This window comes from Bufo gargarizans, chromosome 7 (assembly GCF_014858855.1).
Source record: "Bufo gargarizans isolate SCDJY-AF-19 chromosome 7, ASM1485885v1, whole genome shotgun sequence".
Classification (NCBI taxonomy): Eukaryota; Metazoa; Chordata; class Amphibia; order Anura; family Bufonidae; genus Bufo; species Bufo gargarizans.
In genome coordinates, this window is record NC_058086.1 from 123,910,038 (window position 1) to 123,935,852 (window position 25,815).

At 46.3% G+C, this 25,815-nt stretch overlaps 1 protein-coding gene across 1 annotated transcript in view; it reads right to left on the reverse strand.

Moving 5' to 3' along the window:
* KCNT2 (potassium sodium-activated channel subfamily T member 2) overlaps positions 1 to 25,815 on the reverse strand; it is a 1,405,312-nt gene that overhangs the window by 37,932 nt on the left and 1,341,565 nt on the right. The window lies entirely within an intron of this gene.

A 25,815-nucleotide genomic window follows, 5' to 3' on the forward strand; every position in this document is an offset into this window, starting at 1 on the left:
GTGCCAGGGCTGGGATTACATCCCCGGCAAATTTACTTACATTTGCGCCACGGGCTGGTGTAGTTTTTACTCCAGGCGCAAATACTTCGGACACCCCGGACCAACCTTATCTGGATGGGATCTATGAAAAGCCCTCACCAGTCGGCTGGTGTTGACATCCAGATCCGGAACCCACATCCTCTCCTCAGGGCCGTATCCCCTCCAATGTACCAGGTACTGAAGGGAACCCCGAAGAATTCTAGAGTCGAGAATCCTGGAGATCTCGAACTCCAAGTTTCCATCGACCAGAACAGGAGGAGGAGGAAATGGCGATGGTTCCACCGGTTTCACGTATTTTTTCAGTAAAGACCTGTGGAACACATCATGGATCCTCCAAGTCTGCGGAAGATCCAGCCGAAACGCTACAGGATTGATCACCGCAGATATTTTGTACGGACCAATAAATCTTGGACCCAGTTTCCAAGATGGCACTCTCAATTTGATATTTTTAGTGGACAACCACAATCACCAGATCACCCACACACAGGTCCGGACACGTCTCTTGTCAGCCATTCGTTTATACCTCTCACCCATCTTCTCCAAATTCCCTTGGATTCTCCGCCAGATGGAGGATAAGGCAGAAGAAGATCTCTCCTCCTCTGGCATCCCAGAGGAACCAGTCCCAGAAAAGGTACCAAACTGAGGATGAAAACCGTATGCACCAAAAAATGGCGCCTTACCCGTGGGTTATTCAACGCAAACTCTGCTAGGGACAAGAATGAGGACCAGTCCTTCTGAATCTCAGCCACAAAGCACCTCAAGTAGGTCTCCAGGTTTTTATTAGTATGCTCCGTCTGACCATTCGACTGCGGATGAAAAGCCGAAGAGAATGATAGTTGAATGCCAAGCCGAGAGCAGAACGCCCTCCAAAACCTGGAGACAAACTGCGTGCCCCTATCAGAGACCACATCCGAAGAAATACCATGCAATCTCACAATACTATCCACAAAAATCTGCGCAAGAGTCTTGGCGTTGGAGTGTGAGAGCGATAACACCAAATTTAACACACCTGCTCCCCATTCACACCTGAGACTTTGTAACACTAGCGAGTCACATGACACTGGGGAGAGAAAAATCACTAATTGGGCACAATTTGGCCATTTTCAATTAGGTGTATACTCACTTTTGTTGCCAGCAGTTTAGACATTAATAGCTGAGTTATTTTGAGAGCACACCGAATTTGCACTGTTATACAAGCTCTACACTGACTACTCTACATTGTATCAAAGTGCAATATCTTCAGTGCTGTCCCATGAAAAGATATAATAAAATGTTGACAAAAATGTAAGGGGTGTACTCATTTTTGTGAGATACTGTAGATATTATTTGCTGCCCTTTTGATCATCATTTAATGCACAAAGCAGCCTAAAGTGAAAATACCTCATATTTCTCCTTTTTACTGTTTGATTACAATGGATTGGAAAAATTAAAAGCCTAATATACTCTTCATCAGCACATACTGTGTGCCACTATATGGTGTGGTACCGTACCTCAATATGGAATTGTGGTAGGATGTTTTCTTCCATTGAACCGTTAGTTCTAGGTGGGGTGGGTCATTTCTCCAAGTAGATGTTTAAGGCCACCCAGTGCATTGTCAATGCCAGCATCAGCACTGGCATAACAAGATTAAACTAAAGACAGCAGAAATGTCTGCCCCTTCATAATATGCTTTGTTTGTTATACAGTTGGAGCAACAATGCTTCCTTTGTTCCTGAAGAGCTTGTGCAAGAGAGTTAAAACCTTCCCTGTTCGGCAATAACTGGGTGAGGGCATAAGAGTAGGTAGTCTGTTGTGGTAGTGAAATAGTTACTTTCTATCTCTATGACAGGCAGTTGACAGGCGTCACTCTTAGAATCACTTCACACTTCACTTATTTAGTAGGTTACAGGGCATGAGGTGTCACAGTGTCCCAGTTACATTATGGTGAGGGTGGCGACCGCATGAGGAGTCAACACAATGGCCCAGTCACAGAGTGGGGGTGATGGAAACAGTATGAGGAGTTAGCATAGTGGCCAAGTTACAGAGAGGTGAGGTGGCAACCACATGAGGAGTCAACACAGAGGCCCAGTCACAGAGTAGTGAGGTGGCAATTGCATGAGGTGTCAACATAGTGGCCCACTCACAGAGTGGGGAGGGTTGGGGGCAACAGCAGTGGCAATGACAGCATAGGATAGTGAGTGGCAGTAGGAGAAAATGGCAGCAGAGGCATGTGTGGCAACATCAGAATAGTGGCTGAAGCAGGTGGCTAGAAGAAACTGTCTCTTTTCACAAAGTTTGGGTGTGACACCTAGAATGATCTAGTCTGATGGATCAAGCACTGGCATGTGGAAATCCTGGCTGATCCACTCCTGATCCATCTTCATAAAGGTCAGTCTCTTTACATTTTGGGTGGACAGGCAAATTTTCTTTGGGGTAAATATGGACCCACAATAAACACCTGCTCTGATGCCACACTACGTGCAGGGCAGGAAAGCTTGTCCAGTGTAAACTAGGCCAGTGGCAGCCACAAATTAAGTTTGGCTGCCCAGTAGTCCAGGGGATCTTGGATGTGGGGTTGCAGGGTGCAGTACAAGTATGCCAAAACCTGCTGGTTCCGGGTCTGCTTCATGTCTTGTTGCTGCTGCTGGTGGTTGCTTTCTTCACTAGGTTGGTGAAAGAAAGTGCTCATTAGAAACTTCAGACTTAAGTTGCTGCTAATGCAGCTGGTTCTGCCCCCCACTCAAGCAGCCATGGCAGTGGCAGTGGCCAACTGACTACATAGGATGTCTTAATAGTAGTTGAGTTTATGCTCGCTCTCAGCAGGAGGAAAAAAAGCATGCATTTTAGAGAGGTAGCAAGGGTCTAACATGGTGGAGAGCCTTTGCTGAATGGTGATAATATGGCTGGAGCTATGCAAGCAACTCAGCACGCATCTGGCCATATGCACAAGGGACTCAGAGGGACTCCTTGCCTCCATCTCCACTGCATACTGCCACAATGTGTCAGGGTCAACTGCCTGGACTTCCTCATTGCCCTCTAGCTCCTCCAGCTCCTCCTCTCCTCTCACTTGTGCAGGAAAAACAGCCATTTCTTTATACATTGCTTGTGCATGACTGTCCTCCTCCTCCTCCAGTTCATACCCAACAGGGCTATGGTGGTCGGGAGTAGGGTTGAGCTAACCCGTGGAAGTTCGGGTTCTTCAGGTTCGGCCAAACTTCAAGTCAAAGTTTGGGTTCGAGACCAGAACTTCACCGTGATCCCAGAACCTATTTAAATAAAAATAGAAATTCACTTTATTATTTTCCGTTATAACATGGTTATAACGGAAAATAAAATGACCCGAACCTCGAACCCGAACCCAAAATCTGTGAAAAAGTCCAGGTTCAGGTCCGGGTACACGAACTTGCAAAGTTCGGGTTCGTTCAACCCTAGTCGTGAGATGTAGGCACCACGTCTCCTGTCCCCTGACCAGACAGATTTATCAGCATCTGCTCCAGAACGTGAAGTAGTGGAATTTGCGTTGTTTATTCTGTAGTCCAGGCCTCCTCAAAGATCCTGAGCAAAAGTCAGGTATTACGAATGAGCTGCCACTGGCTAACGTCGAAGTTACACAGGGGAGCGCTCCTGTCCGCCTGCATCATCAACAAATTGTTTACAGCCTTCCTCTGCCCATATAGTCGGTCCAACATGTAGAGGGTGTAGTTCCAACACGTGAAAACATTGCATATCAGGCTATTCTGATGGGTAACGTTAGTCTGCCTTTGCAAATTAAGGAGAGCATGCTTTACAGTGCATGCACAGTTTCCTAGCCATTTTCAGGATGTCTTGCAGTTGGGTGGAAGGCTTAAGGAACCGCTTTACAACCAGATTAAAGATGTGACCCATGTAGGGCACATGGTTCAGTTCTCCTTGGTGCAGCGCCAACACAATGTTCTTGCCTTTGTCGGTGACCATGGTTCTGATTTTAAGTTGGCGAGGAGTCAGCAAGAATTAGATTTCCTCTTGAAGAATGTGGAGCAGTTTCTCCCCTATGTGACTCAGTTCGCCCAGGAAAACAAGGTGCAGAACAGCGTGGCACTGCTGTGCTATACACAGGTGGTATGCTAGAGTAGCACTCCAAATTGTGCCTGCAGTGGAGGCTGAGGACAAGGTGAAGAATGAGGAGGAAGAGGATGACATTGGCAGAAGCTGGAGGCTGCAGTGTAGTTGCTGGTGTAGCTGGGCAGGAACCACATTTATTCATTGGGCTGTAAAGGACATATATTGTCATTGACTGTAGCTACAGCTTCACACATTGGCACTGCTGTGAACTTTAACCGACACTGACAGGCTCAAGGACTGGCCCACCTTCTGTTCAACATATGTGTGCAGGGCTGGTACTGCCTTTTTTGAGAAGTAATGACAGCTTGGGACTCTCCATGTTGGCTTGGCACAAGCCATCAGTTCCCTGAAAGGTGCAGAGTCCACCCCATGGAAAGGGAGGGACTGTAGTTCCAGAAACTTGGGTGCATGCATACTGTTGTCATTTTGCAATCGCCTTGGTGATCAATTGCTGATGAAACAAGTGATGAGGAGTAGGAGAAGGAGAAGGAGCAGGAGAGCCTTAAAATCTGTAGTGTGAAGCCACAATTTTACCCCAATTGCATAACCAATTATTGAATTATATATAATAGAATGTGAACCCCACAAATTTTGCAGTATCAGACCACAGTTTCACCCCAATAACATAATCTAGGATTACTGGAATTACTTATGTATCAAAGAAAGCAACCAACCTAAATTATGTAGTATTGGATCACTTTTTAACCCCAATTAGGTCCCTAGTGCCTGTAACGTCTCTCCCTGCACTAATTTCATTGGAAAATGCGGGAGACCAGACAGGAGGAGACTTTTTATAGGGCTGTGATATCACGGGGGCTGGCTATCTGCTGTTTGGCTATCTGCATGGCATTATAGGTAATCCCTCATTATGGAGCTTCTTACTTCCTCTTTCTAATATGTGCAGCAGCCATTTTTGAAAAAAGTATGATTTGTTACCATGAAGCGCGAGGAAGTTCTACTTCGGTACAAATCAATTTTTTCCTGAAATTCAGATCGAATTTCACTTCATCAATAGTGTTGATCGCAAATATTCTAATCGCAATTTTATATTGCAAATATTAGCACTTTGAGAATTTGCAAATATCTAAAACATAGTGCTATATCTTCGTAATCGCAAATATTATAGCCTTTTTTTCATCAGTACCCATGATCCCTCACTGCTTCTTGCTTGTAGGCCAAAGAGAAGTTTGTAATATCTTTGACTTTAGGAGTAGTGTTGATCGCAAATTTTTGTATCTCAAATTTTTAATCACTAATTTTCTGATTGCCGATTTTCGCAATCGAGAAAATAATGACTGGAGATCACGAATTCTCTAATTTGCGAATATATGATGAATATTCTGCCAAATATTTGTGAAATATTGCAAATTTGAATATTGCCCCTGCCGCTCATCACTGTTCATCATTCAACTTTGATTTGCTCATTTCTAATTACAGCAGAAATAAAGCTATACTATGGTCTGTGAGATGCAGGCTGTCCGTTAGTCCAGGAAACAGCAGATTTAATAATTCAACATGAAAGTATACCTGATTCACATATGCTTACTTTATGTATACTTATGACTGACACTTTTAAATCGGTTGAGATTAAACATTTTAGACGGATAAATTAAAGCACAATTTTCTGCTATTCTTCTGTATGATAGCGCAAATGGCAAAAGAAAAGATATTGCTTTACAGAATTAGCCGCAAGAATTCCCTTCATACGGATTGTGGCTCTGACGCGATTGTGCTTCTTTCATTAGAAGAAAAGCCTGATATCTCTGAAACGTGTTGTCTACTTGAAGCCTAAAGTTTTAATACTCAATGGCCATGTCACTGCACCATGAGATGCCTATCCTGGATCAGGCCTTTATGATCTAATCGTCCAGTACCGTATTTCAGGTACTTCTGTATAATAGACATTCCTATTTTATGTGATAAAATTTATAACATGCAAGCTAGTCATAGGTTAAATGAATTTCCTTTAGTATTTTTTGTGATTTCTCCTATTACAACAATGGAGTATTATATAGCGTCATAACATTGTACACAAAAATATCTTCCTCCCCTGAGAGCTTTAGACGTTTTAACTTGTCACCTCTGGGTAGGAGGATTGGAAAGCTGCTTTCAATATTCCTGGATTATGTACAGTAGTTTAGTTCTAAATACGCTTTGCTTTCAATGACACTTTCAGTGGAGATCTTAGCTTTCATACTTAACCTAGTTTTATATCTCCATGGGCTGTGACTGGAAACTTCAGCAAATGTGTCAGACTTTTATAGTTATTAGAGATAAGCAAATTTCTCAAATTCTATTTGGTCGGTTTGCTGAATTTTCTGAAAAGATTTGATTCAATCCGGATTTATTTGTGGCAAATCGTGTTAAAAACAGCTATTTCCTGGCTGCAGTGAGCCTGTATAGTGGTGTAGAACACTGTGCCTTGCAGTAACACGCATAGGGAGTCTGCTATGGTAGTGAAATAATACTGTGAGTCCGTAAGACACGCAGATGACAGCCATCGCTTTTAGAATCACTGCACACTTCACTTATTTGGGCAATTACGGATCCAAAACTGACCAAATAAGTGTGAACTCAGCCTTACAGGTCAATGTTAGCATCAAGAAGAAGCGCACTCCTTTTACACCGTCATCAGCTGATTCCACATAGATGTCTACAGAACCTGTTCTATTAAACGCTTATACAAGTAGAGCCCCCCAACAGAGTGGAGAGGATGTCAGCAGTAAGTTTGTGTTGACGTCACTGATTATTTTGCCCTTCCTCTGATCTGTCAGAACAATAAACCCCCCAAAAAGAAATACTGTCTGTTGAGCATCCACCTTTTCTCGGTCAGCATTTGTAATCCATCAGTATTGCTAAAGCCAAAAAAAACAGGAGTGAATCCAAAACAAAGATGACCCGTAAATTGAATATTTGCATGTCTTCTGTGTTTTGTACCCACTCCTGCTTTTGGCTACCAAATCATAAGCCAATTCTTACTGTAGGGTTTAGCAATCTCCAAACGTCGACCAAGTTAAGTTCTGCTAACGAGTTAGTAATCGATCGTAATGCTCGTTTGGAGAGGGCAGATTTATTTGAAGAGGAATCTAGGAGCGGGTTTAGGGCGACATTGAGGTCACCACCAAGGATCAGTATACCCTCCTGAAAGGTAGATATTTTTGGCATAAGGTCTTTAAACCAGGTGGCTTGGTCGACGTTTGGGGCATATATATTTACGAATGTAAACAGACATTTATCAATATATCCCTTGAGGAGTAGATATCTACCGTCCGTGTCTTGCTGGTGAGAGCAGTATTGGAAATTGAAGTTTTTGTTGAAACCTATGCTAACCCCTCTGGATGCAGAAGAGTTAGAGCCGCAATGGAACCAAATTGGATAATTGGAGCGAGATAGATCGGGATACCTATTAAATTTAAAGTGGGTTTCTTGTAAAAGTAAGACTGAGGCCTGTTTTTTTTTTTCATAAAGGAAAAAATTTGGCATCTTTTAGAGGGCGAGTTAAGGCCTAATAACAGGAGATTAAACATAGGGGTAGTGAATTCTATGATATTTGCCCTGAAGAAGATAAACATTCAGCAAATATTCGAGTCGAAAATGCATCATGGAATAATCGGCAGACATCCGCATATGGAGCGATCAACAAGTAAACATAGCATAAAATCGAGACAAATTTTCCGCTAAGAATTCGACAGGTAACCATAGTAAACAATCGAGTCGAAACTTAATTGTGATAAAATCGACTAGACATAGAAGAGAGAGAATCGTTAGATATTCTCGAGATGGATTAGCGGAGGGAGTTATGATTGGAAGGGGGAACATGGAGATACGGGAAATTGAAGAGAGAAGGTAAGATCAGCTGAGAGAGACAGCGAATGTATGTAGGAGATTTAGATGAGCTAGAAAAGTCCATGAATACTTAGTTATCCATAGGTAGGCATCTCGGAGTAGAAAGGGAGACATCTCTTCTTTGCTTGTGAATTCTGGGGGTGCGTTGCTTCTCCCATCTGTCTGTCACTGGAAGGATCGGGAGGGAGGAAAGCTCCTGCACCGCCGCCCAGTTTTGGATCGCAAGCGGGTTGATGTTCAGATGATCATATACTTGACCCAGGTCCTCGAAAGAAGTAACGGACATCCTGCGACCCTCATAGAAGAAGGAGATACCAAACGGAAAGGTCCATCTGTAAAGGACACTATGGGATCTAAGCCAGCCGGTAAGCGGCTTTAGTGATCTTCTCTTTTGGAGAGTTGTTTGAGCCAAATCTTGATAAATAGCTACTGGATATTCATCCCATATGAATTCGCTGGTCTGCCGTGCTTTAGTGAGGATGGCTTCTTTTACCGGGAAAGCAAGGAACTTGCATATTATATCTCTCGGAGGAGCATTGGTGGCCGGTTTGGGTCTCAGGGCTCTATGAGCTCTCTCCAGGATCACCTCGTGTGCCGATTCAGGCCCTAGGAGGGATAAGCAGATTTGTGTGATGGTATGTGGGACGTCACCGGGTGAGACCGATTCTGGTATCCCACGAAATCGTAGATTGTTCCATCTGCTCCGATTTTCCTGGTCTTCCAGGCCACAATATAAAGCATTAAGGTTTGTTTGTATAGATTTTATGTGCTGAGAGACTGCTTGTTGGTGATCCATAATCGCGGATTGAGATTCTTCCAAGGCTTCAACCCTCCGCCCGATCTGTTTAATATTCTGCTTGATTGTAGAGAGATCGGAGCTGATAGGATCCAGGGCTGCAGATAAGGTAGACATAAGTGTGTCTTTTTAAATAGGATCTGGATAAGGGGAGGACGTTCAAGTCTTCTTCTCCTTCTGCAGTGGCTTAATGTTGTTCTTTTTGTGCTCTGTTGATCGAGCGCGGGGAGACAGGCGCCATCTTGCTCTCCCTAGCCACATAAGCGGAGGCAGCTTTCTTGATAAATTTGTCCATCTCTCCCTTAGTGGCTGCAGCCTTTTGTTGCTCAGATCCTTCTTGGGGTTTGGATCCTCCGATTTTTACCATGGTGGCTTCTTAAAGCTAAAAATCCAGGCTGTTAGGGCGATTTCTCACACAGAGCTGAGCACTCACACAGCCATCCACTGCAGGCGCTGGCTCCGCCCCATCATAAGCCAATTCTGATGGGACCATGTCATACAGTCCTTGCAGCTGCTACACAGACAGGATCCGTTGTGTGTCTCATTTTTCCTTCCTTCTGACAGATCAGAAGGGTCATGATGTCAACCAGGCTGAAAAGGCCAAATAGTGGCCCAGTCATGAAGTAGGGCAGGTGGGAACAGCATGAGAAGTCTACAGAGTGGCCCAATGACATAGTGGTGAGGTGGCAGCAGCATGTGGAGACCACAGAGTAGTGATGTGGCAGCAGCATGATGAGACCACAGAGTGGCCCAGTGACAGTCCAAAGTGGGGAGGTGGCAGCCGCATGAGGAGACTACAGAGTGAGCTATTGACATAGTGACATACTGTAAAATAATTAAATTAAAAGGAAATTAATACACCCTGTAGGGGAGTATCTGGAGTGGTAGTGGACGAAAGATATGTGCCACCGGGAGTTGTGGCCCAGGTGGAGTAAGAGCCGGGTCTTTTGTGTTTTGTCAGCAGTGAGCGCTGTTCACACAGCGGTCCGGGCCGGCTCTTAATGGGAACAGGCAAAGAGCAGGGTGGGTGTCTGTTCTCCACGGACCACCACGGGTTGACGGGGGGGGGGGGGGGGTGGGGATGCCATACCCCTGTTCTCAACAGACATTTTTTAGTTGGTGTCAGTCTACACTGATCCGGGCAGGTTGGTTTCTCTGGCCCCAGTTGGGTAGTGAAGGATTTAATCCTTCACTATACTCGGTGGGTGTGGTCTTCCTGCTACACCCAGAGCGTGTGAATATAGGTTTGGTGTTCACTGTTGGGGCTGATGTAGTGCTGTCTCCTGTCTCTCTGCAGGAAGCTGTACGGGAGGCTGATTGGAGGGTCGGGCTGAGCTCCATAGTCCGCTTGTTCTAACAAAGACTGCACAACTGATGCAGGCGCAGAGAAGGACCAAAAGAAGGGATCCTGTGGCCGGAGCCAATCCCTTGTCCAGGCCGACAAGTAGCCTGTCTACCTTGCATGAACTTGAACGAACCTGCCCCACGACAAGGTGTAGTACCAATCACTGGTGGGAGAGACTGTGTGAACGGTTTCTGAACATTGCTATTGTGTGAACTGCACAGTTTTTGATGTGATGCACTGGAGTGAATATAAGAGCATGGTTTGGATACAATACCTGTCTCCTGAGCCTCTGTACTGCCACTGCTACAGCCCACCTACCAGAGCAAAACCCCCACAATTGGTGGCTTCAGCGGGCAAACGGCAGTGAGGCCAAAAATTGTGTTGTTTGGACTGTATGTCATATAGCCGGCAAGTTTTCTTGCTCCAGATAAGATGGAGGAGGCCATTAGACACTTGGTGCAAAGTAATGAGGAGGCTACTTGGAGACATGAGGAAGCCCTGAGAGGCCAGCAACAGTTGAATAGTCTACTGGCCCAGCAATTGGCGACTATACAGGAGTCCATGTGTGTATTACAACAAGGAGCCATCCCGGGGGGGAACGCAATCCTACCTACTGCCCGGGATAAGGTGCGCTCAGCATTAAGAAAGATGGGCTCTGAGGATGATATTGAGGTATTCTTGATGGTCTTCAAATGCACTGTGGAACAGGAAAGGTTTCAGGCAGAACAGTGGGCCGAAGTAGTGGCAAAATTTTTAGTGTGAGACGCACAAAAGGCCTACTTCGACCTCAGCCGAGAGGAAGTCAAGAGCTATGAGAGGCTAAAGGGGGAGGTGTTGGCTTGTCTTGGGGTTAATACTTATGTGCGTGCACACCGAGTCTACCAGTGGGCCTTCTCCGAGTCCTGGCCTGCTCGGTCCCAGGCCTATGACCTGTTACACCTTGTAAAAAAATGGCTGCAACCTGAGACATTGAGCCCCTCGCAGATGGCAGAACTGATGGTGGTCGATCGTTTGGTGCGTACCATCCCGAGAGCAATACAGCGCTGTGTGGGACAAGGTGATCCCGGCATCCTGGAGCAAGTGGTTGGCCTAGTCGAGAGATACATGTCGACCCAGGACTTGTCCCAAGACACCGCCGTGCTGCAAAAGCCACGTTCACTCTCCCTACCACAAATGGGACGTGAGAAGGGGGCTCAACCACTTAAGGGGGAGCTGATTTCCACTCCTGGGAGGCCAGCCCTGGGGAGATGAGAGGCCCCGGGGATTAGATGTTGGCACTGTCACGGCCTGGGATACATTGCTGCCAACTGCCCGAGGGCTGCAGAGCCCATGGACTGCAGGTTCGCCCTTGGTCCTCCTTTTTCGGCCAGCCGGTGTATGTTGCTGCTTCACTGCTATCCGCTGATACACCTCCTTTGTGTGCCATCTCTATTAATGGACACCCAGTTAAGGCGTTGCTACTCGGGGAGCTTAGTGACCCTCGGGCACAAAACCCTGGTGGCAGTTTGCGGCCCAGGGAAAAAAAACATCAGTATTGTGTGTATTCATGGGGACCAGCGAGAATATGCTACAACCTGTTTGACCTTGTCCACCCCCGGAAGGGAGATACAGCAGGTGGTTGGGGTGGCGCGACAAATCCCTTATGCTGCCATCCTAGGTAGGGATTGTCCCCTGTTTTGGTCTCTCTGGGAGGGACGGGGTGCGGAGCGGGTGCCCGAAAATCCTGAAGAGTGGATACCAGCCGTAGGAGTTACCAATAAGGAGGAAGAGTGTCACCCCGATAGCTTGTGCCTAGAAGGATTGGCTGGTGAGCTGGTAGAATCCCCATCTGTCCCAGAACTAGAGATAATCCGAGACACGTTCGGGACCACCCAGCACCAGGATCCTACGTTGTTACGGCTAGAGAAGGGGTGACTGTCATTAATGGAGTGGTTCAGCATCCGGGAGCTGACTCGGAATTTCCCCACCTGGCCTGTAACCAGGGCCTGCTATACCGGGTTGGCAAAGTCCGCCATGAGGTAATTGAACAGTTGGTGGTTCCCTAGCCATACCGCTCCATGGTATTAGACTTAGCGCATACTCATGTGTAAGGAGGGCATCTGGGGGTCCAGAAAACTCAAAAACGTATACTGCAGCATTTCTAGTGGCCCGGGGTATATGAGGAAGTCAGGAGGTTTTGTCAGTCCTGTCCAGAGTGTCAGAGGACAAGCCCCCAGCCTCAATATCGTAGTCCCCTGGTGCCCATGCCCATTATCAAAGTACCTTTCGAAAAAGTGTCGCTATGGACCTGGTAGGCCCCATTAACAAGTCAGCCAGAGGCCACCAACATATCCTGGTCATAGTAGACTATGCTACTCGCTACCCTGAGGCGATACCCCTGTGCCACACGTCAGCCAAACTCATAGCCAAGGAGCTGATGGGGATGTTCTCCCGGGTGGGGATACCGAAGGAGATATTGATGGCTCAAATGACTCCTTTTATGTCCAAAGTGATGAGGTAGCTCTGCAAAATATTAAATATTAAACACTTGCATACGTCCGTCTATCATCCCCAAACTGACGGGCTGGTGGAACGATTTAAGACCCTAAAGTCCATGCTCAAGAGAGCTTTGGCAAAAGACAGAATGGACTGGGACCTCTTGCTGCTCTATGTGTTATTTGCGGTGCGAGAAGTGCCCCAGGCGTCGACTGGGTTCTCACTGTTTTAGCTTTTATACGGCAGACATCCCAGAGGGCTGCTAGATATCGCTAAAGAGGCATGGAAGCAGCAGCTTACCCCCCACAAAAGCATAGTTGAGCACATCGAGAAGATGCAGGACCGGATAGGGACAGTTCTGCCCATAGTCCGTGAACATATGGAAGCGGCTCAGCTGGCCCAGAGCAGCGTGTACAACTGGGCCGCCCAGGTAAGGACGTTTAACCCGGGTGAACGAGTGTTAGTACTAGTGCCCACCATAGACAGTAAGTTTCTGGCCAGGTGGCAAGGACCGTATGAGATAAAAGAGAAGTTAGGCCCTGTGAATTACACGGTATACCAGCCAGGAAGGCAGAAGCCAGAGCAGGTATACCACGTTAATTTACTGAAATCCTGGAAAGATAGAGAAGGTCTTCTTGGGGATGGCCCGCGCTCTGTCTTGGCTGCAGAGATGGTCCCAGGCCCTACGGTGGTACCAGAGGACACCCCTGCAGTAAAGATAGGTAGTGGTTTGTCGACTAAGCAGACTCAAGAAGTGAAGGAGTTAATTAGCAGGAATAAGGACATGTTCTCTGACCTTCCAGGATGTACCAACCTAGTCCAACATGACATTTTCACCGAGCCCCAGAAAAAAAATCAGTTTACGACCGTACCGCATACCAGAGGCTCGGCGACTAGCCATTACAGAGGAAGTGAAGTTTATGCTGAGGTTAGGGGTCATTGAGGAGTCTAGAAGCGAGGGGGCTAGCCCAATCATTCTTATCCCGAAGCCCAATGGATCATTACATTTCTGTAATGATTTCCGGAAGCTAAACGAGATTTCAAAGTTTGAAGCCTATCCTATGCCGCGTATAGACGAGTTAATAGAGCGAATGGGTAAAGCCAGCTATTTCTCAGTGATAGCTCTCACAAAAGGGTATTGGCAGATACCTTTAACAGAGACAGCAAAAGAGAAGACCACCTTTGTCATGCCGGAGGGGCTGTTCCATTATAGAGTGTTGCCCTTCGGGTTGCACGGGGATCTGGCCACATTTCAGCAGCTGATGGATATCGTCCTCCGACCACATCTCCGGTATGCCTCAGCATATTTGGACAATATCATCATATTTAGCCAGGACTGGGAAAGTCACTTGTCGAAGGTTCAAGCAGTGATAGACTTGTTTAGGAAGGCAGGATTGACCGCCAACCCAAAAAAGTGCTCAGTGGGCCTGGAGGAAGCATGGTATTTGGGTTATGTCATTGGAAGCTGAGTCGTTAATCCCCAAGTAAATAAGATCGAGGTGACCTGAAGTTGGTCTAGACCCCTTACGACCAGGCAGCTGCAGTTGTTTTTAGGGATGGTAGGGTATTATATGTGGTTCATCCCACATTTCGCCACTTTAGCTGCCCTGTTGACAGGACTCCTGAAAAGTAGAACATCAGTAATGGTTCACTGGGATAAGCAGGCGGAAGAGGCGTTCTCCCATTTGAAGTCGGCCCTATGCGGGTCCCCATGTCACCACCAGACATCTGAGAAGCTCTGACAGACGTCCTTCAGAACCTCCTCCTTGAGGTTCCTTTTGTTTTGCTTTCATTTTCTCATCTCGATAGCCTCTCGCAGCTGTCATGTAGTTGCACTGATTGCATCCCTTTTAAATCCCTCCCCATACTGCATCACTTTGCGGTTTATATTACTTCCTGGAGTGTGTGCATGCTGATCCTACTACTGAGTCTTCTACAGATAAGTTTTGTTCGTTCATTTGTGTTTTCCTGTTTGCTGGATCGCAGGTGACCCTGACTCCCTCCGTATGAAGTGTAGGGAGCTGGTGGTCGTGTCCCCTCACTATTATAGGGTGTTCAGGTGTTATACAGTCGAGGTACGAGGATATGCGATCATCTACCATTGGGATTTTTGCATAGGCTGAGCAGTTAGGGAGAGAGCCAGGTCTGATGCAGGGCTCTCCCTTTTGTTCCTTAGTTTTGGATCCAGTCAGTCGGATCTTCATTTTGTGTCTTCTAGTTTTCTGTACACCTTCCGTGACATTATAAACCGCCAAAACCGTCTCAAGCATGGATCCGGTTTCACTTTTGACTGAACGCATGCAGGGTCTTTCATTGGAGGTAGCAGATCTCCGTAAGACTCTTTCTCAGTTTCAGGTGACCGGTTCAGCTTGCGTTCATGGAGTTTGCTCTGAGCCTAAGATCTCGCTCCCGGATACGTTCTCCGGGGGTAGTGAGAATTTTGTTCGTTTTAGAGAGGCTTGCAAACTCCATTTTCGCCTACTTCCCTATTCCTCTGGTGATGAGGAGCGGAGGGTGGGGATCATCATTTCGCTGCTCAGGGATAACGCTCAGTCCTGGGCCTTTTCGCTGCCGGTGGGGGCACGGCCCCTCCGTTCAGTGGATGAATTCTTTTTAGCCCTGGGTCAGATATATGATGATCCGGATCGTATTGCTCTGGCTGAGACTAGACTACGTCTTTTATGTCAGGGTAAACAATCCGCAGAGATATACTGCTCAGAATTTCGGAGATGGGCAGCTGATACTGGTTGGAATGATGCTGCACTCTGAAGTCAATTTTGCCATGGTCTTTCAGAGGGATTGAAAGATGCATTTGCCTTTCATGAGAGACCTACCTCCTTGGACTCTGCCATGTCTCGGGCCGTTCGTATTGACAGGCGTCTTAGAGAGAGAGGAGAGATCACTCCTTCCTCTCATACTCAGTCCAAGGACAGTGCGGCGGTCTCATTCAGTGCACAGGGGTCTCAGTCGCTCTCAATCCCTTCTGAGCAGGGGCCCATGCAGCTGGGTTTGCTTGCCTCTGACAATAGAGGATTCAGCTCTCATAGGAAGGTTTGTTTCTGTTGTGGAGGTATAAATCATTTGGCAAATGTTTGTCCCTCTAGGAGATTCAGGCAGTTTTTTGAGAGTAATAAAGAAACAAAAAGAAAAAAAATCCTCTAAAAACGTTCCATCTGTTACTATTGGCAAGGTTGATGCGGAAATTGAAGGTTTTCCGTTTGCTTGTAGTTCCCGTTTTGTCCTACCTGCCAGGGTGGAGCTAGAGAGCAAGAAAAATTTTTGTGAGATTTTTGTAGATAGTGGAGCAGCTGTCAATCTCATTGATAGTCAATTTGCTATAACTCATGGTTTCCAGGTATGCACTTTGGAAAAGGATATACCTGTTTTTGCTATTGATTCCGTTCCACTTTCTCAGAAATCGTTAAAGGGCATAGTTCACAATATCCGTTTGATTGTGAGTGATACTCATGTGGAGGATGTGTCATGTTTCGTCCTAAGAGGGTTGCCTACTCCTCTATTGTTCGGGTTACCCTGGCTCACTAAACATAACCCCACCATTGATTGGCAAGCGAGGCAAATAAATGGTTGGAGTGACTTTTGCAGAGAGAATTGCCTCATGACATCTGTTTCTGAGGTTTCTACTAAGACTGTACCATCTTTTCTCTCTGAATTTTCGGATGTGTTCTCTGAGAGTGGTGTTCAGGACTTGCCCCCCCACAGGGAGTACAATTGCCCTATTAATCTCACCCCAGGCGCCAAGCTGCCTAAATCTTGTTTATACAATCTCTCCCAACCTGAAAGGGTCGCTATGCGTGCTTATATCTCTGAGAGTCTGAGAAAGGGACACATACGACCCTCGAAATCACCTGTTGCCGCTGTTTTTTTCTTTGTTAAGAAAAAAGATGGTTCTTTAAGACCATGTCTGGATTTCAGGGAGCTGAACAGTATCACAATTTGCGACCCTTATCCGCTTCCTCTGATCCCGGACCTGTTTAACCAGATTGCTGGGGCTAAAGTTTTTTCCAAGTTGGATCTAAGAGGGGCATACAACCTGGTCAGGGTCAGAGAAGGAGACGAATGGAAGACAGCCTTCAATACCTCTGAGGGCCATTTTGAGAATTTGGTTATGCCTTTTGGTTTGATGAATGCTCCAGCCGTCTTTCAGCATTTTGTGAACAGCATTTTTTTGTCATTTAATGGGGAAATTTGTAATAGTGTATCTAGATGACATTTTGATTTTTTCTCCTGATTTCAAAACTCATAAGGAACACTTACGTCAGGTCTTGCTCATCCTGCGGGAGAATAAATTGTACGCTAAACTGGAAAAATGTGTGTTTGCGGTTCCAGAAATTCAATTTCTGGGGTTTCTTCTCTCCGCTTCTGGTTTTCGCATGGACCCCGAGAAGGTCCGCGCTGTGCTTGAGTGGGAGCTTCCTGAGAATCAGGAGGCGCTGATGCGTTTTTGGGGTATGCCAATTATTACAGGAAGTTTATTTTGAATTATTCCTCTGTTGTTAAACCACTCACTGATATGACTAGAAAGGGGGTAGTTTTTTCCTCCTGGTCGGTAGAGGCACATAAGGCCTTTTCTAATATCAAGGAGAGTTTTGCTTCCGCTCCCATCTTGGTACAACCTGATATTTCTCTACCCTTCATAGTTGAGGTTGATGCTTCTGAGGTGGGTGTGAGTGCGGTCTTGTCTCATGGTCCCTCTCCTGCCAAATGGCGACCGTGTGCCTTTTTCTCGAAGAAACTCTCCTCCGCAGAAAGAAATTATGATGTGGGAGATAGGGAGTTGTTGGCCATCAAGTTGGCTTTTGAGGAATGGCGCCATTGGCTAGAGGGAGCCAGACACCCTATTACCGTGTTTACTGACCATAAGAATCTGGCCTACTTGGAGTCAGCCAAGCGTCTGAACCTGAGACAGGTCAGATGGTCTTTGTTCTTTTCAAAGTTTAATTTTGTTGTCACGTTCCGCCCTGGGGTTAAGAATGTGAAGGCGGATGCCCTGTCACGTTGTTTTCCAGGAGGTGGGAATTTTGAAGACCCGGGTCCCATTTTGGCTGAAGGTGTGGTGGTCTCTGCTCTTTATCCTGAATTGGAGGCAGAGGTTCAGGTAGCCCAGGCAGAGGCTCCTGATCTTTGTCCTCCTGGGAGGTTGTTTGTGCCTCTCGCTTTAAGACACAAGATTTTTAAGGAACACCACGATACTGTCCTTGCTGGGCACCCGGGGACAAGAGCCACAGTGGATCTCATTGCTCGGAGATTCTGGTGGCCGGTGCTTCGTAAGTCGGTTGAGGGTTTTGTGGCAGCCTGCGAGACCTGCGCCCGTGCCAAAGTCCCTCATTCACGGCCATCAGGTCCTCTCCTTCCGTTATCCATTCCTTACCGTCCTTGGACACATCTGTCCATGGACTTCATTACGGACCTACCTCGTTCCTCGGGGAAGACTGTGATTCTGGTGGTGGTGGATTGTTTTAGCAAAATGGTGCATTTCATTCCTTTTCCTGGCTTGCCCAATGCTAAGACGCTGGCGCAGGCATTTATTGATCACATTGTCAAATTGCATGGTATTCCTTCAGACATAGTCTCTGATAGGGGCACACAGTTTGTTTCCAGATTCTGGAAAGCTTTCTGTTCTCGCTTGGGGGTTCGTTTGTCATTCTCTTCTGCTTTCCACCCGCAGTCAAATGGTCAGACAGAGCGCTGTTTTGTGGCGGAGAATCAGGAGGATTGGTGTTCTTTTTTGTCCCTTGCTGAGTTTGCTTTAAATAACCGTCGTCAGGAGTCCTCTGATAAGTCACAATTTTTTGGTGCATATGGGTTTCATCCGCAGTTTGGGACATTCTCCGGAGAGGGGTCTTCTGGTTTACCTGATGAGGACAGATTCTCCTCGTCTTTGTCATCTATTTGGCAAAAGATTCAGGATAATCTAAAGAGCATGAGTGAGAGATATAAGCGTGTGGCGGATAAGAGACGTGTGCCTGGTCCGGACCTGAATTTTGATGAATGATCTGGTGTGGTTGTCTACTAAGAATATCAAATTGAAGGTTCCCTCCTGGAAGTTGGGTCCTAAGTTTATTGGGCCTTACAAAATCTTGTCCGTGATCAATCCTGTTGCCTACCGTCTTGATCTTCCTCAGACTTGGAAGATCCATAATGTTTTTCATAAGTCCTTATTAAAACCTTATGTCAAACCCATTGTACCCTCGTCTTTGCCTCCTCCTCTGATTGTGGTTGATGGTAATCTTGAATTTCAGGTCTCTAGGATTGTGGATTCTCGTGTTGTCCGCGGTTCTCTCCAGTACCTCGTTCATTGGGAGGGTTATGGTCCTGAGGAGAGGATGTGGGTCCCAGTGACGGACATTAAGGCCACTCGTCTCATCAGGGCTTTCCATAGGTCCCATCCTGAGAAGGTGGGCTCTGAGTGTCCGGAGTCCACTCGTAGAAGGAGGGGTACTGTCACCACCAGACATCTGAGAAGCTCTGACAGACGTCCTTCAGAACCTCCTCCTTGAGGTTCCTTTTGTTTTGCTTTCATTTTCTCATCTTGTTAGCCTCTCTCAGCTGTCATGTAGTTGCACTGATTGCATCCCTTTAAATCCCTTCCCATACTGCATCACTTTGCGGTTTATACAACTTCCTGGAGTGTGTCCATGTTGGATGCTACTACTGAGTCTTCTACAGATAAGTTTTGTTCATTCATTTGTATTTTCCTGTTTGCTGGATCCCAGGTGACCCTGACTCCCTCCGTATCAAGTGTAGGGAGCTGGTGGTCGTGTCCCCTCACTATTATAAGGTGTTCAGGTGTTATACAGTCGAGGTACGAGGATATGCGATCATCTACCATTGGGATTTTTGCATAGGCTGAGCAGTTAGGGAGAGAGCCAGGTCTGATGCAGGGCTCTCCCTTTTGTTCCTTAGTTTTGGATCCAGTCAGTCGGATTTTCATTTTGTGTCTTCTAGTTTTCTGTACACCTTCCGTGACACCCCAGTTCTGGTGATGCCCGACTTTGGGCATGAATTTATAGTTCAGATGGACGCCTCTGGAGTAGGCCTTGGGGCATTACTCTCCAAGGAATTCAACGGTGAAGAACACCCCGTTGGTTCCCTGAGCCACAAGCTGACCCCAGCGGAAACCCGGTACAGCGTGGTAGAAAGAGAATGCCTCGTCATCAAGTGGGCAATTGAATCTCTCAGTTATTACCTGTTGTGGAGAAGGTTCTGTCTGGTGACCGACCATTCCCCTCTCCAGTGGATGAGCCAGGTCAAAGAGAGGAGTGCTTGGGTCACCAGATGGTTCTTCTCCCTCCAAAATTTTAAGTTCAGGGTTGAGCACAGGGCAGATTGCCTGCAAGGGAACGCGGAGGCCCTGTCGTGGGTACACTGCTATATGTGTGTTCACCCCGGTAGGATTGAACAGGGTCGTCAAGCCTTCAGGGGTGAACAAAGGGGGGATATGTAGGGGAGTATCTGGAGTCTAGAGTGGTAGTGGACTGACGATACGTGCCACCGGGGGTCGTGGCCCCGGTGAAGTAAGAGCCGCGTCTTTTGTGTTTTGTCAGCAGTGAGAGCTGTTCACACAGTGGTCTGGGCTGGCTCTTACTGGGAACAGGCAAATAGCAGGGTGGGTGTCTGTTCTCCACGGACCACCACGGGTTGACGGGACGGGGGGGAGAAAATGCCGTACACCTGTTCTCTAAAGACGGTTTTAGGTTGTTGGTGTCAGTCTACACTGATCCGGGCAGGTTGGTTTCTCTGGCCTTAGTCGGGTAGTGAAGGAGTTAATCCTTCACTATACTCGGTGGGTGTGGTCTTCCTGCTATACCCAGAGCGTGTGAATTTAGGTTTGGTGTTCACTGACTGTGGGGGCTGATGTAGTGCTGTCTCCTGTCTCTCTGCAGGAAGCTGTACGGGAGGCTGATCGGAGGGTCTAACAAAGACTGCACAACTGATGCAGGCGCAGAGAAGGACCAAAAAAAGGGATCCTGTGGCCGGAGCCAATCCCTTGTCGAGGCCGACATGTGGCCTTTCTACCTTGCATGAACTTGGACGAACCTGCCCCACGACAAGGTGTATTACCAATCACTGGTGGGAGAGACTGTGTGAACAGGCACAGAGATGCCTGCAGCGTTTGGGGCTCCATTGTGGGAGGTGGGGTTTCTGAACATTGCTATTTTGTGAACTGCACAGTTTTTGATGTGACGCACTAGAGTGAATATAAGAGCACGGTTTGGACACAAAGCCTGTCTCCTGAGCCTCTGTACTGCCACCGCTACCGCCCGCCTACCAGAGCAAAACCCCCACAACCCCAAAAAAGCTGTAGAACAATGTAATTTGACCGCAGAGTGGCAAATAAAATGTACATGTTTTTTTCCACTAATACGCCCCAAAAAAGGCTGTAGTACAATGTAACTGCAACACAGAATAGCAAATAATACATACTTTTTATACTATTAAAACACCCGCAAAAAGTGTGTAGTACAATGTGACTGCACCGCAGAATGGCAAATAAGACATACTTTTTTTTTTTACACTTATACAGCCACAAAAAAAGCTATAGAACAATGTAACTGCACTGCAGACCGGTTAATGACGTATGTATATTTCCTATAAATACACCCTGCAACACAGCACTTGCACTCTAATAACAGACAAGGTTTGCTGGAATAACAGAGGTATAATCTATTGCAAACCTAAAAGCAATATATAATGGCAATTTGGGTCCCCAATAAGTGCAGTAAGGTGTAATAGTATCGCCCCTATAACCCAGGCTTTGTACTCTCCTATTGCAACCTGTTCTCCTTTTATAGTGTAGATGATGCCTTCCTATCCTTTCCCTACACCTCGACTAATCTTTCCCTCAACTTGTAAATCGTTTTTTCAGCACAATAAAGTATTTTCTAACACTGTCCCTAGCGCCTGCTGACGTCTCTCTCTGCACTAAGCACATTGGAAAATGGTTGAATCCAAGATGGCTGAGGCTATTTATAGGGATGTGACATCAGAGGGCTGACTGGCTGCTGATTGGCTGCTTGCATGGCATTATGGGTGATCCCTCGTTCCCAAAGTTCTTTGCTCCATGTCTTAACATGTGCAGCAGCCATTTTAGGTAAAAATGTGAATCGTTACCACGAAAAGTGTGAAAATTTGGATTCGGTGAAAGACACATTTTTCCTGAAATTCAGATTGAATTCCACTTCGTCAACTTTGATTCGCTCATCTATAATAGTTCTATTGCAGATTACATTTCTACTGGCAGTGTACAGATGTGTCCTTCCTTAGCTTTCCTCTTGGTTTGAGATATTCTGAAATGAGTGTCATTAGATGATCAGTTTTTTTACTCTTGTGTTACTTACGATGCCTGAGTAGTGTAAACATTGCTTTCTTTCAAAGCTGGTTATTTCATGCCACTCATCTTGCTATACTGTATCTTGAGCCAAGAGGAATGTAGAAAATAAAAACATATAATCAGAAACCCATCGAGAAGAAAACTAGGGAGGGACACATTTATGTCCGTACTGTATGTATGCTGCCTGGTTACTGTGTGTCTTATTTTTTGGAGATGAGTAAAATTCAGTTAAAGGGGTTTTCTGGTTTGCAACAACACCCCTTGCAATAATCATTTATGACGGTAACTATACTTTTGCAATGTATTTCTTTTACCTTTATTGCTCCTATCTTTCATTCTGGGCTGCAATCTCGTGACCATGACAAAGCTATTTGTGTTTTGTGCTTTTGGAATTGTACCTTTATCTAGTTTGTGTTATCGTACTGTGATTACCTTGTGGTGTCATTATTTTTTGACTCAGAGGATGGTGTGTGGATGGGTGCTTCACATGGCAGCCCTCCTGTATGTCAGTTTGTTTTTAAATGTTCTTATAACCTCTTGCACATGGCCTGTTTTTTCTGTGACTTAATAAAAGGCTTTTTTATATTATATGCATGATGTGCTTGATTTTTATGCCTTATCTCTTTCTCTTGCTTTTGCTTCATAATATAATAATAATAATAATAATAATAATAATAAAATGTATTTATATAGCTCCACAATATTCCGCAGCGATTTACAAGTTCATAGGGTTCATATAAAAAAATAAAAAAACTGGATAATATGCAACTGAAACACTTGTCAGGGCCCTGCTCGCAAGAGCTTACAATCTATGAGGAATTGGTGGTGACACATAAGGTAGTTGATTGTGATAAGTAGGATTTTAGCCATTATTGAACTGACAGGAGTGGTGTCGGCCGATCTGCTTCGGGTTTGGGACTACTAGAGGATCGAGTTTAGGCCAGAGCAGTTGTTGGCGGGAGGTTTAGTCTGGGAATAGTCAGTTTCGGTAGCTTGATAAGCCTGCCTGAAAAGATGTGTTTTTAAGGCACATTTGAAGGTCGAGAAGTTGTGGATTGACCTAGTATTCCGGGCAGAGTATTCCAGAGAGTAGTTGCAGCTCGAGAAAAGTCTTGAAGACGGGAGTGAGAGGTACATATTATGGAGGTAATCTTAGGTCACTAACAGAACGGAGAGCACAAATAGGGCGGTAGATGGAGATGAGGGAGGAGATTTATGGCGGTACAGCACTGTGGAGAGCTTTGTGGGTGAGGGTGAGAATTTTGAACTGTATTCTGTTGTGGATGGGGGGCAACCAGTGAAGTGACTGGCACAGGCTGGTAGCATCAGTGTAGCAGTTGGATGGATAGATGAGCCTGGCTGCAGCATTTAGAACAGACTGAAAGGGGGAGAGTTTAGTGAGAGGGAGACCGATTAGTAATGCGTTGCAGTAGTCAAGACGAGAATGAATCAAGGCAACAACAAGAGTTTTTGCTGTTTCCACCATAAGAAAAGGGCGAATTCTGGCGATATTCTTGAGGTGCAGACGACAAGAGTGTGTAAGGGATTGAATATGGGGAACAAAGGAGAGATAGGAGTCAAATGTGGCCCCAAGACAGTGGGCATTTTGCACAGGAGTAATGATAGTGCTGCAGACCGAAATTGAAATATCAAGTTTAGGTGAGTTAGTAGATGGGGAAAGACAAGAAGTTCAGTTTTTGAGAGGTTCAGTTTTAAATACAGAGAGGACATGATGTTAGAGACAGCTGCCAGACAATTACTGGTGTTTTGGAGTAAAGCAGGGGTGATGTCAGGGGACGAAGTGTATAGTTTGGTGTCGTCAGCATAGAGATGGTATTGAAAGCTAAATATACTGATAGTCTGTCCGATGAGGGCTGTATAGAGGGAGAAAAGTAGAGGACCTAGTACTGAGCCCTGAGGAACTCCAACATCAAGAGGAAGAGGAGAAAAAGATGAACCAGCAAATGATACACTAAAGGAGTGGCCAGAGAGATAGGAAGAGAACCAAGAGAAAACAGTGTCCTTAAGGCCAATTGAGTGGAGCATGGTGAGGAGTTTATGGTCTATGGCAGGGGTGGCCAACCTTACAGACACAAAGAGCCAGAAAAAAAATCATATGACTGCCAGGAGCCACAAGCTATCTGTTTACACAAATATGCGTGCACACGACAGTATTACTTCAATTGAGTTATCAAACATTTAAAAGTGCATTTAAACCACCTTTCCTACCTGTAGTGTAGACAGCTTTAGTAAGAATTCTGGCAATCTTTGTTTTTCACAATGTGTTTCAAGATTTCTCAGATGACACCCTTATGCTCAGATGACACCCCATGCACAGATGACACCCTTATGCTCAGATGACTGCCCCATGCTCAGATGACCGCTCATGCTCAGATGACCGCCTTATGCTCAGATGACCGCCCAATGCTCAGATGACACCCTTATGCACAGATGACCGCCCATGCTCAGATAACCGCCTTATGCTCAAATGACCGACTTATGCTCAGATGACCACCCCATGTTCAGATGACCGCCTTATTATCAGATGCCGCCCCATGCTCAGATGACTGCCTTATTATCAGATGACGCCCCATGCTCAGATGACACCCCATGCTCAGATAACTGCCCCATGCTCAGATGCTTAGGGGTGATTTGACATAGGGTAAATGTGAGCATGGGGTGTCTGATTTTTGGTGTCTTATGTGGCCACTAGGGAGGCTTATTTTGTGGGTCTGATGAGGATTTGGGGGTCTTATCTGAGCTCATACTATCCCCATGTCAGATAAGACCCCCAGATCAGTACTTTAATAAAATAAAACTGTGTAGGAGCAGGGCTTATCCTACCTCTGCTTCCGCTGCCCTGATGACTGTGGCACCCTCTCCACAGTGACCTGACGTGCAGAGTGTCAGGTCAGAGCACGGGCCTCCACGTATTAAGGGGGGGTGCACTGTGCCACCAATGACAACCTTTAATACAGATACAGGAGGCGGGTGCCGGCAGAATCACATAGTCGACACCTGGCCTCTATGACGGTGCTGCGATCCCCGGGAGTTAACCCCTCAGGTGCGGGGTTAACTGCTGCGGATCTCAGCTACCTCTCATAGAGGGCTATATTATTCTGAAGCCAGCACCTGCCTCCTGTATTTGAATAAATGAGTGAGTTACCTTCATTGGTGGCAGTGGCCACAGCCCCTCCCCTCCTGTTCCCCTCTGCATTCTCATCGGTGGCAGTGGCAGCAGCACAGGGGGAGGGGGGGACTGCTTTCTTCTTCCTTCTCCCCTGTGCTACAAATATTTTGATACCTGCAAGATCCCTGGCCCGCTCCCCTGCGAGCTGCATATGTAGAGGAGAGCGCGCTTCTCTGAGAGCCGCAAGTAAAGGTGCGAGGAGCCGCATGCGGCTCGCGAGCCACAGGTTGGCGACCCCATTGTTGCAGAGAGATCCAGCAGAATCAGTAGAGAATAGTCACCATTTATTTTTGCTGTTAGGAGATCGTTAGACACTTTAGTAAGGGCAGTTTCTGTAGAGTGAAGAGGGCGGAAGGCAGACTGTAATGGGTAAAGAAGAGAGTTTGCAGAGAGATTTAGAGATGAAGGGGAGGTAAGAAACAGGTCTGTAGTTAGTAGCACAGGTCGGGTCAAGAGATGGTTTCTTTAGTAGTGGGGTTATAATAGAGTGTTTGAAAGAGGAGGGAAAAATTCCAGAAGAGAGAGAGAAGCTAAAAATTGTAATTAGGTGAGTGATGACAGCTGGGGAGAGGGACTGGAGGAGATGTGATGGAATAGGATCACTGCTACAGGTCGTGGGTCGAGGAGAATAGAGAATCCTGGAAACTTCATTCTCTGTTATAGGGTCAAAAAAGGAGAGAGAGCATGTGGAG